Source organism: Martes martes (genome assembly GCF_963455335.1).
Source record: "Martes martes genome assembly, chromosome: 4".
Classification (NCBI taxonomy): Eukaryota; Metazoa; Chordata; class Mammalia; order Carnivora; family Mustelidae; genus Martes; species Martes martes.
In genome coordinates this window covers 73,260,212-73,274,056 of record NC_137891.1, presented here as the reverse complement: position 1 = coordinate 73,274,056, position 13,845 = coordinate 73,260,212, and positions in this window count along the sequence as shown.

The following is a 13,845-nucleotide window of genomic DNA, read 5'->3' as shown; positions in this document are numbered from 1 at the left end:
AGTCTCTCATTTGCAAAAAGTCATGGGCCTTGCTAAAGCAGTCAACCTCAAAGTGGTTTGGATGATCCTAAAAATGCATGTCAGCCCCAAGTAGGCAGAATTGTATAAAATATGCAGTGTACTGGGTTGAAAGTGCCCCCGCCAAATTCATGTCCATCCAGAAGCTCGGAATATGACCTGATTTGGAATAAAGGTCTTTGCACATGTAATCAAGGCAAGGTTTAAGATAAGATATCTTGAATCAGGGTGGGCTCAAAATCCAATGATAGTATCCTTAGAAGAGTCAGAAAAGAGAAAGGCCCAAGGATGCAGAGAAGAATGTGATGTGAATATAGAGGCAGGGGTTGAAGTGATGCATCCTCAGACCAAGGAATGCCAAGGGTTCACAACATTCTATCACCCGAAGCTGGGAGAGAGACAGGAAATGGGTTCTCCCTCACAGCCACCAGAAGAAACCAACCCTCGGAACACCTTAGACTTCAGACTTCTGGCCTCCAGAATTGTGAACAAATGTATTTCTGTTACTTTAAAGCCACACAGTTTGTGGTACGTTGTCATGGCAGGCCAGGAAACTAATATTCATAGATGCCTTCTTGAGGTCCTGCCCCTGGGATGCCTGGCATGGGGCAGGGACCTAGGGAGTGGCTGTGGAATCCAGTAGAGCTCTCTTTCTGTGAGGGAAACCAAGATTTCATTTTCAAGATAAAAAAAATCCATCAGACTCAGCACTTTCCCCAGCACTCCACAGCCTGTGCCAATCCACCTCCCCCTCACACAAACTGTTCAAGGAAACAACCTGTGAGGGCAACACTTTGAGAGCAACTCAGGAAAATAAGATCTTCATCTAATTCCTGCTACAGTGTGGCAAAATGTCAAGTAGAGGGTGAAGAAAATGATCAGCCTTCTTCAGAGGAAGCAGTATCTCCAACCAGAGAAAACTGTTGGAATATCCAGAAAATTTTAAACACACAGTGAATCTGATGAAAGGACATATTTGAAAAACACCTTTAAGAATATTAACACATGTGTATATCAGTCACTTGATACTAGGCCATGCAGTGGCCCCCAAAAGGATTTTGCAAAAGACAATCTTCTCAAACAAGGATTAAATGAAGAAAAGCAAAATTGGTGAAGCCTGTTCAAAAAAAAGAAGACCTTCTTCAGAGGTTAAAACTTGTCAAAATACATGGCTCGGACCGTGACTGGCTTACAGCTGTTAAGGAAGTGGAGAAGCTTTAGCCAGCTGCTGCTTTATGACATACAGCCAACTGTGTCTGAGGAGAATAAGAAATCCAGCTTCCCTCAGCTGACGGGCCACTGTGGGTTAGACAGTAAGATGACACCCTTTAATGGAAATGAAAAAGAAGTTATAGGTGTTTCATTCATAATTTTTCCTCCAAATGTCTTCGAGAAGGACAACTTAAAAGATACTCACACATTTGAAAAAGAAGATATAAACCATTAGGAATTAGAGAAAGATATAGGTGAACATCACTTATGTAAATATAAACAAGGCTCTAAAATGAAAATTTGGTAGGTGGGATAAATTTGCCAAAGAAAATCTGATACCTAAGGTAATGTGAAAAAAATGAAATCGTGTTTAAAAAAATAATTTGGACAGCTCTGGAAGCCAATTATATTGTTTTGCTCATGGCAAAAAGTTTTATGTTGACTGTTAAAAAACAAAACAAAACAAAAAACAAAAACAGTCCAGTCTGGTGAATATCTACACCTAAACTGGTCTAAAAATGCCTGCCTCTCTCTCTCCTAAGTTTGTGACTTTTGTTTCCATCCATTTGCCACATATTTCTGTCTAGATGGTCTAGCAGGTAATGAAGTTCCTATGTCCAAAATTTTGCAATAATCATAATAATATTATGGAGATAAAAATTGGGGATCCCTGCACAAACCAAAAGCCTTTGCCTATTCCAGCCCCCAAGCTGTTCCGCGTGTCCTGCATCGGGTGCTTTGGGCATCTGGAACGCCAGCTCTGGCCAAGCTCCCCCTCCATGCCCACCGGAGATATCGTGGTCAGCCTACAGACGCAGACAGACAGCAGAACGCCGCCATGCCACCCTTCTTGCTCCTTCATCAAGCTGGCCCTGTGCTTCTTTGCTGGCCCTATATCAGGGATCCAAGTCAGGCACCCTTGGAAAAGAGACCATCTGGGAGCCCCAGGTAGGTCCCCTCGTGCTGAGGGAGTAGTAACCTGGAGGGACATCTGTGACTCTTGTGTCCCAGAAATTATCTCAGGGATGTATGCTTGGGATGTCCCCCATGGAGAAGAAGGGTTGATACATAATGAAAAAAATAGACGGATCAAACAGGAGAGCATTTTCCTCAGGCCTCCCTCCGTGTTCTCACCTCCCCCAGGTCCTGGCCTTCCTTCGCTGGCCCCTGCACCCTCACCATTTCCTGCTCTGGCCTCCTCTCAGATCTGCTCAGGACCCCGGCTGTGCTGCAGGGAAGCTGGCCGAACCTGAGGAATACAGGCCGCGCTGTGTGAATATAGGAGCCGGAAGAAAGCGTGGGTGTCAGCCGCCAGGAGACTTCCGGTCAAACTTGTCTCTTCAGCTGGGCAAACATGGCCACGTATTTCACCCGCTCCGAGCATGTTTGTTAGTGGGTGCCTGTGTCGGGGGGGATGATAATGTCTACCTCACAAGGCTGTGAGAATGTGGTAACATGATAAACGCAAAGGTCCTGAGGTGAAGATTGGAAGTTACTAGCCAGCCAGAGGACTGGCAGTGACAGACATCAGAATGCCAGAAGATGCGACCCCGTCACCTCTGCTTCTCTGTGGAGGTCTGGTTTTTTCTTTTATTTCTCTCTGCGCAGCCGTTCCTCCTGACTCCTTATCCCCCTGGCAGAAAATGGCTGCCCCATGCTCTAGACGTTTTAATTCCAGCCCTGGGGCAGTCTAACCTACAGATCTGAATCCAACTCTGTATCCCAAGAAAGAGAACCAGAGAGGCCAAGCTTGGGCAACAGCTGTCAATCCAGTGACCTCTGTTCTGGGGTCAGAGTCAATAAATGCCTTCCTTGAATTACAAGCCACGCTAATCTATCTGCAAGTAAAGTTGGTCTCCTTCTGATCTCCTTCTAAAACAAACAAACTGAAGGACCTTTGGTTAAGGGTCCAAATTGTCTTGGACATAGGGTATGGGCAGATGTGTATCCTCCAGGTCTTCAGTGTTTTGATGGATGGGGCTCAGGACGCATCAATCTAACATCCAGGATGTATTCATGCAGACTTAGAACAAAGCTAGATAAGTGGCTCAAAAAGAATATGATATTTATAATACAAAAATATTTACACAGTATCTCCGCCTTAGCAGCATTTAAATTCATAAAAAATTGCACAAAGTTTATAAACATTCTATACATGTATAAACATTCTACAAAACATTTTTATTTAAAAGACGCACAGAAAATACCCTTTTGGAAAATGAAAGAACCTCCTGAAACAAAAATAGTTATTTCCTTATGCTTCTCTTTAGTTTATAAGGTACTCGGGTATCCTTAAGGTGCAGAACTCTCAGAGTTTGTTTTCTGACATGAATTTTCATTTGATTCTAAATCTTCATTGAGATGTAATTGACAAAAAAATGTGAGATATTTAAAGTGTATGTAATATATATAGTGAAAGGATCCCCACAACTAAGTTAACACACTCATCACCTCCCATATTTTGCTCTTTAAGGAGGCAGAGGACACTTAACAACTACTCTCCTAGTAAATTTCAGTTATGCAATGTAGTATTATCAACTACAGTGACCATGCAGTGCATTAGAGCCTCAGACCTTATTCAGCGTGCAACTCAGTTTGTACCCTTTTATACCTTCTATCCATTTCCCCTACCCCAGCACCTGGCAACTACAATCTACTCTCTGTTTCTATGAGTCTGACTTTTTTTTTAAGATTCCATATATAAATGATACCATGCAGGATTTGTCTTTCTCTGGATTATTTCACTTAGCATAATGGCATGAAGTAATTACTAACACCTGAGCTCCCCAGTGATATGAAGGATGATTTATGGGGTTCTACAAAATGCATACTCAGATCAGGCTTACTTCTCTAGTTTGGGAGGATCCTTGGTGTTGTCGTAGGAATTTAGGGTCAAATTTTATTTATTGCATTCTTGTTTTTCACATTTATTGCCCTAATTCTGGTCCTAATTGCTGATAGCGGTGAGTTGACATATTTGTCATGGGGCCAAGGAAGAGAGGTGAAGGGCAGGAGCTGGGAAGAGCTTGGGGCAATGGGAAAGAAAAACCATTGGATAGGTGTTAAATCTCTAGAGGGAGTGCTTTCCACAAAAAGATGAAGGTTTAGGGGGCGCCTGGGTGGCTCAGTGGTTTAAGCCTCTGCCTTCGGCTCAGGTCATGATCTCAGGGTCCTGGGATCGAGCCCCGCATCAGGCTCTCTGCTCAGCAGGAGCCTGCTTCCCCTCTCTCTGTCTGCCTCTCTGCCTAGCTCTGATTTCTCTCTGTCAAATAAATAAAATTAAAAAAAAAAAAAACCAGAAAAAAAAAGAAAAAAAAAAAATGAAGGTTTAAAGAATAGCTTGGCTAAAGTTTGCAATAAAATCAATTAATAAAATTTGGTTACCCTAGATGCTTTAAATAGTTTTTTCAATTTCCTTGAGTATAATTGACACACTAGTTTCAAGTATATGACATAGTGATTCAACTCCTCTGCATTATGCTATGCTCACAAGTGTAGCTACCATCTGTCACCATATAACACTATTGCAATATCATTGACTGTATTCCCTATGCTGTGCCTTTTATTCCCATGATTTGTCGATTTATTCATTCCATAGCTGGAAGCCTGTATCTCCCTCTCCCCTTCACCCATTTTGCCCTTCCCCCCTCCCCACCCTCTCTGACAAGCACTAGTTTGTTTTTTGTATTTATGGGTCTTCTTCTGCTTTTTGTTTATTTGTTTATTCATTTGTGGTTTTTGGGGTTTTTTTATTTTTTTAGATTCCACATATGAGTGAAATCACATGGTATTTGTCTTTCTCTGTCTGACTTGATTCACTTAGGATGCCATCTAGTTCCATCCATGTTGTTGCAAATGTCAAAATCTCATCCTTTCTGAAGAAAAAAAGGATCTATTCCTTTCTTATGGCTGAGTAAGATTCATATATATGTATATTTCATACATATAGAAATCTTTTCCCCATATCTTGACTATTGTTAATAACACCATAATAAACACAGGAGTACATATGTCTTTTTTAATTAGTGTTTTCCTTTTCTTTGGGTAAATACTCAGTAATGGAATTATTGAGTCATATGGTATTTCTACATTTCATCTTTTAAGGAAACTCCTAAATAATTGTTTTTAAACTTTTTTCCCCAGGTTATTTTTCAATGAATGGAAACAATGACTGCAAATTTAACATCACCAATTCAACTCTCTCTCCCCACCAAATTCAGCTTTACATTTCTACAGAATAACAATCACAGTAATATGTTTAATCTTCTCTTAATGTATATTTTATATAACACTGTTTCCCTAAAAATTTCACCTTCTCAGTTCAGTCCAGATAGAGAGGAATATGAAGCCACAGTTGGGAGTCTCAAATTACAGGCAAGCTTGTGTGCTGGTGCTTCCTCTAGTGGACATTTTTTACATTGCACATGCTTGTTTTGGTTTGGTTTTTGTTTTCTTTTTTTAAAGCAGGAGAACCTCTTTTTTTTTTTTTTTCTTTTTAAAGATTTTATTTATTTATTTGAGAGGGAGAGAATGACAAAGAGAGAGCACGAGAGGGGTAAGGTCAGAGGAAGAAGCAGACTCCTCACAGAGCAGGGACTCTGATTCAGGACTCGATTCCGGGACTCCAGCATCATGACCTGAGCCAAAGGCAGTCACTTAACCAACTGAGCCACCCAGGCACCTTAGGAGCACTTCTTCATAGGCCAAGAAACATCTCATAAAGCCAAGAATAATCAGAATATAATCTCAAAAGATCCTTGCATGACCAAAAATGCATGAATCCAAGAAGATGAAGCTGATTGTATTCACCAGAATTTGCAGGGCCATTGTTAAAAAGAAAGAGCTCCGTAAGACTTTGGAGTGGCAGATTGAACCCCAAGAGACTGCTCATTAATAATTATTTTTCAAATATTTTTTTCTGATTGATAAAGGATGGGGAGTTTGCATTTGGGAATTGGGAAGAAAGAAATTCCACCCCACCCCCCCTCCGAGGATGGTGAAAGATGGTGAAAAGTAGGGACCACAGAAAATACATGTTAAGCAGAGTGTTCATTTGGAGCAATCTGAAATGCAGAACCCTTCCCTGGAGAGCAGATTTGTAGGAACTATTGCAGAAAATGGTGAAGATGCTGAATTCTATGTGCTGGGCAATTGGGGGTTCTGGAGGTGACTGTCTGAAGGGACAGCTGAATGGAGGAACCCAACATTACCACCCTGGTCCTTTGCTGGAGAGCTACAGAAATCCATAATGCTCAAAGGTCTCTGAATCAATACTGCTGAAGTGGTTGAAAGAGTCAAAAGCAATGCTGTAAGTCAGTGTTTTGCCAGCACAGGAAATGAAGACATGTGTATAGCTTGCCATCAGAGGTGACTGTCCAGTGGACTGTTCAGGGTGACTTCAGACCTTATGTTGCTTTCAATGACTCAGGGAGCACCAAAGTATCTCCACACTACTGAAGGCCCCCCTGCAGTAGGTGGACTGCACACGGGGTGCTAAAATGTCAGGGGCTTTGTCAATAGGACTGACAATAAACCCCCAGTCAAGGCCAAGGTCTGAGACCTCCCCTTGTCTTACACAATTCTGACACAGATCTCTCTGGGTCATCCTTTTCTGTGTCATCTTGTCATATTGGAATGACTTCCTTTAGTGAAGGCTACCTGCCTAGTTTCAACCAGACATTTAAAACCTGTGTGCATTTACTCAATAACTCTGTTTTTAGTCATAGGTAGATAGAAATATGCTGCTACAATTTTGATGGCTGCTCCTCTTCCTTTATTCTTACGCTTACTCTATAAGGTCACTTTTCTCTGTCTGAACACTACACTAACAAACAAAGATGGTAACACATTACACAGCTGAGAACAGGGAGGTAAGCAAAAAGTGGAGAAAATGCCTCTGAACAGACAAAATAGATACTGCAAAGTCCATATGTAAGACTGATTTAATGTTTGCATAATCCTGAAACTACTAACTGAGAACAGTTCTAGCATCTTTTACTGCTGTGATGAAGGGAAAACCTCAGGGCTTTTAGAAGTAAAAGAGAACAGTTTTCTGGGAAACTTGCAGTGACGATTACCCCAATTTACTAAGTATCTTTTTCTTAGTTATATTTCCTGGTTGACTATTGTTAGGAGAGGTCATCCAAAAAACATGACCACTGGAAGATATTTGCAAGTGATACATCCAATAAAGGGTAAGTATCCAAAATATATGAAGACCTTATAAAGCTACACACACACACACACACACACACACACACACATAATCCAATTTTAAAATGGGCAGAAGACATGAACAGACATTTCTCCATAGAAGACAACCAGATGGCCAATGGACATGATGCTCATGATGCTCAACATCATTCATCATGAGGGAAATCCAGATCAAAACCACAATGAGATATCACCTCAAACCTACCAGAATAGCTAAAATGAAAAACACAAGAAACAATAAGCATTGGCTGGGATGTGGAGAAAAAATAACGCTCGTCCTCTGTTGGGGGAATGCAAACTGGGGCAGTCAACTCTGGAAACGAGTATGGAGGCTCATCAAAAAATTAAAAATGGAACTATACTATGATTCAGCAATCACACTCCTGGGTATTTACCCAAAGAATACAAGAACATTAATTCAAAGGGATATATGCACTCTTTTATTTATTGCAGCATCATTTACAATAGCCAAATTATGGAAGGAACCTGTGTCCATTGATATATATATATACACAATGGAATATTATTCAGACTTAAAAAGAATAAAATCTTGTCATTTGCAACAACATGGATGGATCTAGAGAGTATAAGGCTAAGTGAAATAAGTTAGAGAAAGACAAATACCATATGATTTCACTCATATGTGGAACTCAAGAAACAAAACAAAATGAACAAAGGGAAAAAAGGGAGAGAGGGAGAGACACACACACACACAAACAAACTCTGAGCTATAGAGAGCAACCTCATGTTTGCCAGAGGGGAGGTGGGTGGAAGGATGGATGAAATAGGTGAAGGGAATTAAGAAGAATATGCTTATCTTGAAGAGCACTGAGTAATATATGGAATTGTTGAATCACTATATTGTACACCTGAAATGAATATAACACTGTGTGTTAATTGCACTGGAGTTAAAAAAAAAAAAAAAAAGACGTGACCACCGATTAACCCGAGAGCACTCAGCTCCTTCTCACCCATTCTCTGTACTAGGAAATAGTTCTGCTTGCCTTTCCTGATCCCAGAGGCTGTTCCAAGGACACAGACTTGAGATAATGATGGTGGTGACAACACCTGCATGAAACCAGTTAATGCCTTTTTACAAAACTTCCAAGATTTGGATGGTGGGTGCTGGAATCCACTCCTCTTGCTACCGCCCAGCACAAGCCTTTTATGTACGTTCCCTTTGTTTATTAAAACTGCCTGGAGGGACTCTTCTCTTTGGTCTCTGCCTGTCCTCTACATATGGTGGCTAGTTTCAAATTTCATTTAGGAAGTTTCTGGAGGGGGAAGAACCAACAACTCTATAGTATCTTTGTCACACTGTTAGAGTTAGATGAAAGAGACTATTCAGTGCTAGGACCAGTGCAGGAAACATCCTTAATACTCCCCTGTTCTTAATTTGTAAATCACATTGAATTAGTCAGTGCTACTCACTGAGATTCTAGCTCTCATCTTTCAAAGTACACTATAAGATTGTGCTTCCCCAATTCTTTGAGTTGGGCATGGTCAGATGACTTGCTTTGACCAAGGAAATAGGCCTATTCAAAGAAATAATGATTCTTCGAGGGGTCTGTATAATACATATATTGGTCAGTAGGATGGTGTCCCAAAATTCCCTTATGCTATCTTCACCCTTTTTCATTCTTTTTTCTTTTTATTCTTTTAATTGGATGAGTTCTACTGTCCTGTCTTGGCATTTATGGACCTTTCTTTACTCTTAAAAGAGAAGGAAATTCTGCCATTCACAACATGGATGGACCTTGAGGGCATTATGCCAAATAAAATAGAGAAAGACAATATTGCATGCTATCACTTATATGTGGACTCTAAAAACAAAAGTTAAACTTATAGAAACAGGGAGTAGAAAAGTGGTTGTCATGGGGAAAATACGGAGATTGGTAAAAGGTACAAACTTACAGCCATAAAATAAATAAGGTCTGAGGCTTGAATGCATAACTTGCTATTGTTGATAAATTTGTATAATTAAAATTTGCTAAGAAAGTAGAACTTAAACATTCTTGTCATATATATAAATATATATGTAAATATCTGAAGTAATGGGTGTGTTAATTAACCCAATGTGGGTAATCTGTTCACAATGTATACAAACATCAAATCATTACATCGTACACTTTAAATATCTTACAATTTTATTTGTCAGTTATCCCTCAATAAAAAGAAAAAATTTGAATCATTTCAATGGAAGTAAGGGTGAAAAGGAGAAGACATGCTCAAAAGATATTCTGGAGGTGAAATCAAAAGATTTGGTAAATAATAAATAGTGAGAGTAAAACAAAGAGAAATTAAAATGACTCCCATTTGTAGCTTTTGCTAAATGGTGATATAGTAAATGCTAAAATAGTAAGGAATCTCTATAAGAGGGAAAAAAGAGAGGTTTTGGTTTGAGATGCAATGTTTTTAAGACTTCCAAATGAAAATTACACTTGACAATTGGAAATGCAGGTCTCAAGTAATGGAAAGAATTAGATATTGGAAAAATAGATTTAAAAAGTTTAAATATAGGCAATCCTCTATTCACATTTCTATATTTGTAAATTTACCTACTTGGTAAAATTTATTCATAACCCCAAATCAATACACACGGGGCTTTTGTGGTCGTTGGCAGACATGCACACAGAAGCCAAATATTTGAATTGCCCAATGAGCATGTTCCCAGCTGAGGACAAACAAGGCAATGCTCTGCCTTCTTGTTTCAGCTCTTACACTGGAAACAAATGTCTTTTGCATGGCCTCTTCAGTGCCACATTTTTTGCATTTTTGTGCATTTTATTGGTGATTTTGCTGTTGAAAAGGACCCCAATCATAATGCAGAACTGCTATTCCTAAGTCCAAGTTCAGAAGTACAACAAGGTTATATAATCTGCCTTATGGAAGAAACAACATGAGTTAGACGAGCTTCTTTCAGGCATGAGTTATGGTGCTATTGTCTGTGAGTTCAATGTAAAAGAGTCAACAATATATATTAAATAAGGTGTCTTTTAACAGTAACAGAAAACAAGGTTATGTATCAATTGGTTGAAGAAAATGTAATCAGAAGCTTACAGGACCCTGATCTTGAGTTTCCTCTGGGAGCAATGAAACAATCCCATGTTCTTGGCAATGTTATAGAACATAACTACTGCAAATAATGAGGATTTTCTGTGTATAATCATACGTATGAGACTGTGACATTGAATAGTGAAAGCATATACACCAAGAAAGTAAGAGAGCTGATGATAGAACTTGAGGGAACACCGGTATTTAGATGGTGAACAGAAGGTAAAATGTTAGGGGAAGCTCAAAAGGAATGGTAGGTAAGCAGAGAGTGCCAAGAAGTACCCTGAGGTTATTTCAGTAAGAGAACAATCTGCAAAAACAAACAAACAATCAAAACAAAACAAAACAAAACAAAACCTCCCAGGAGACACACAAATGGTATAAAGGAAACGCATATACTTTTGAGTCTAATTACCTGAATTTAAAACCTAGATCTGCTACCTAATGGCTAGGTGATACAAAGAAATTCTTCTTATTTCTCTGGTCTTTAATTAATTCTGTAGAATGAAAACAAATACTAACACAGAAGGTCATTGTCCATTGCTTAAAGAGCAACTGCAAATGTTCCGTATTTTGTAAACTTTAGTTTTTTTAAAAGATTTTATTTGTTTATGTGGCAGAGAGAGAGAGAGCGGCAGGCAGAGAGAGAGGGAGAAACAGGCTCTCCACTGAGCAGAGAGCCCAATGCAGGGCTGGATCCCAGGACCCTGGGATCATGACCTGAGCCAAAGGAAGCCGCTTAACCAACTGAGCCACCCAGGCGCCCCTTGTAAACTTTAAAAAGCCAAGATTAAATGTTTTAAAGGGCTGTATACTATAGTGACCTCAGATCTTGGCCTCAGTTATGTTCCAGGATGAGTAAAATTACACAAGTGTATGTTTCATTTAGGTTGCTAAGTTGCGGTTGAATACAGTTTATTAGTCCAAGATAGAGAGGCCTACATTTTACTCTGTCTCTCCTATCCATACATGATGATCTTTGTTGATGTATCTTGTTATTTCTTGACTTCTCATGAATGGAAAATGGCCTTTGGAGATAGTCAAATCTCAGTCTGAGTTATGGATCCCTACGTCCTTCCTTCATTCACTCACTCATTTACACACTTTTTAAAGATACATATTGGGTGCCTGGGTGGCTCAGTTGTTTTAGTGTCTGCCTTTGCCAGGGTCCTGGGATCAAGTCCTGCATCTGGCTCCCTGCTCAGTGGGGAGTCTGCTTCTCCCTCTGCCTCTACACTTCCCTCCTGATCATACGCTCTCACAAATAAATAAATAAAACCTTTTTAAAAATCAAAAAAATAAAATGAAGATTCATATTATGTTCCAAGTTTTATATTAAGGCACTAGAGATAAAGAGGCCTGTAGCCTCCATGATCTTACAGTCTAATGGAAAGAAAAACTAAGTATAAGAAGGTATAAAATTAAGTTTCCGGTTTAAGCACCCCAAAAAACAATACATCTTATATGCGGAAGCAAGTGTGAGAGAGAAGCTGCTGGATTTTTATATCCTATAGAATAAATGCCGTGATTCTTGAACCCCCTCAACCACTTCGAGAATATAAAATAGGGGCACCTGGGCGGCTCAGTCCATTAAGCATCTGCCTTCCCCCCAGGTCATGATCCCAGGGTCCTGCGATTGAGCCCCCAATGGAGCTTCCTGCTCAGCAGGGAGTCTGCTTCTCCTCCTGCTTGTGCTCTCTGTCACATCTCTGTCTCTGTTTTTCTCAAATAAATAAATAAAATCTTTAAAAAGAGAGAGAGAGAATAGAAAATAGAGAATGGAGGGGTAGTGAGGTATTTATAAGCATATTTGGAGAAGAATGGTAAGAGATACTATATTTTCATCACAAGCTAAAAGAGAGGAAACTTCAAAGTGACCATGTGAATGTCAGTTGTTACTTCTATTCACATTAACAAGATAGGAAACAACACAAACACATGGAGTAAATCAATGACAGGACACGAGTGACTTCTTTTCTGAATCAGCTAATAATTTTCAAATACTGCAAGAATATGTCTTTTCTTTCTTCTTTATTTTTTTTCTTTTCATAATAAAACTGCTATGGACACAGGAAACTTTTAAGTCTTAACCGAATTGTAAACACTTTCTCCATCACATTTTTAAATCTAGAGTAGACACTGGATAAAGCAATAAATCAAATTTTTATTTGTGGTATTGCCAATTTCTGAGGTGTAAATACTGCCATCATGGTAAATTTCAAGCTACCACATGCTGTGGATGAATGCATATGGAGTTCAGAAGAGGTATGCAGTAGCATGTCATTACATAGTATCTCTACCATATGGATGTAAGAGATGTAAATAACCTCAACAGCATGGGTAATAATAAAATGTATTTAAATAATAAGGCAATGATGATTTTTGAGTATTTATTACATTGATTTCTCATATGATTTCATTGTAGGTTTATGTAATTTCCTTTTTAATAAAGGCTATGATTAACAACTCCTTATAAAATTCCTGAAAAAGTAACAATGGGCTCTCACAAGCCAGTATAAGCCACCTCTTGTACACCATTGACTTTAAGTACATTGAAAACATAGGTTTCACTGTCCTAGCTGCCACTCTCAAGCTACTAAAATATGGATTTTCCTCTGTATGAAATTAGTAGTGACCTTTGGTACACCAATCTCCTCTTCCTTTAATCCAGTGGATACCTTCTGGTCCTAATCTTACTTGGTTATCTTATAGATAGATAGATAGATAGATAGATAGACGGAAAGAAAGAATTGGTCTTTTCCTTGAAACCTTGAAACCTCCTCATCACTAGTTTTTCCAATCTCTTTGTCTTCATCCTACCTGTCTGAGGATTCCTTAGGTCTACTTTGAACGTTCTCCTTTCTCCATCAAATCCTTCAATGCTGGTTTTTCTGTGTACTGTCAGTCCTCATATCTTCTCATATTTCACACTGCTGCTGGAAGTCTCATCTACTCTCCTATCTCTGATAGTCAACACCAAATCTATCTCCACACCACAATTCTCTCCTAATCTCTTAAAGTCCACACCCACATTTGCAATTGCTCCATGATGCCTTTTTGCCCTAGAGTTTCACATAAATTTCAAATTCAAAATGTTTCTTTCTTTTGAAGTCTGTTTCTCCCTTTTAACTCAGTGACTTGAGGGTAGTGCCATTTACCAAACCACCTAACTAAAACCCTGAATGTCATTCTTTATTCCTCCTTTCCAGCAGATTCCAGCACCTATTGGGTCTGACCCTAATATCTCTACCACCTATTGCTTCTCTCTGTACCCACTGCTACTGATAAAATTTTAGTCTAATCACGTCTCCTCGTTGTAATAACCTTCTAATTTCCTAACAATGATCC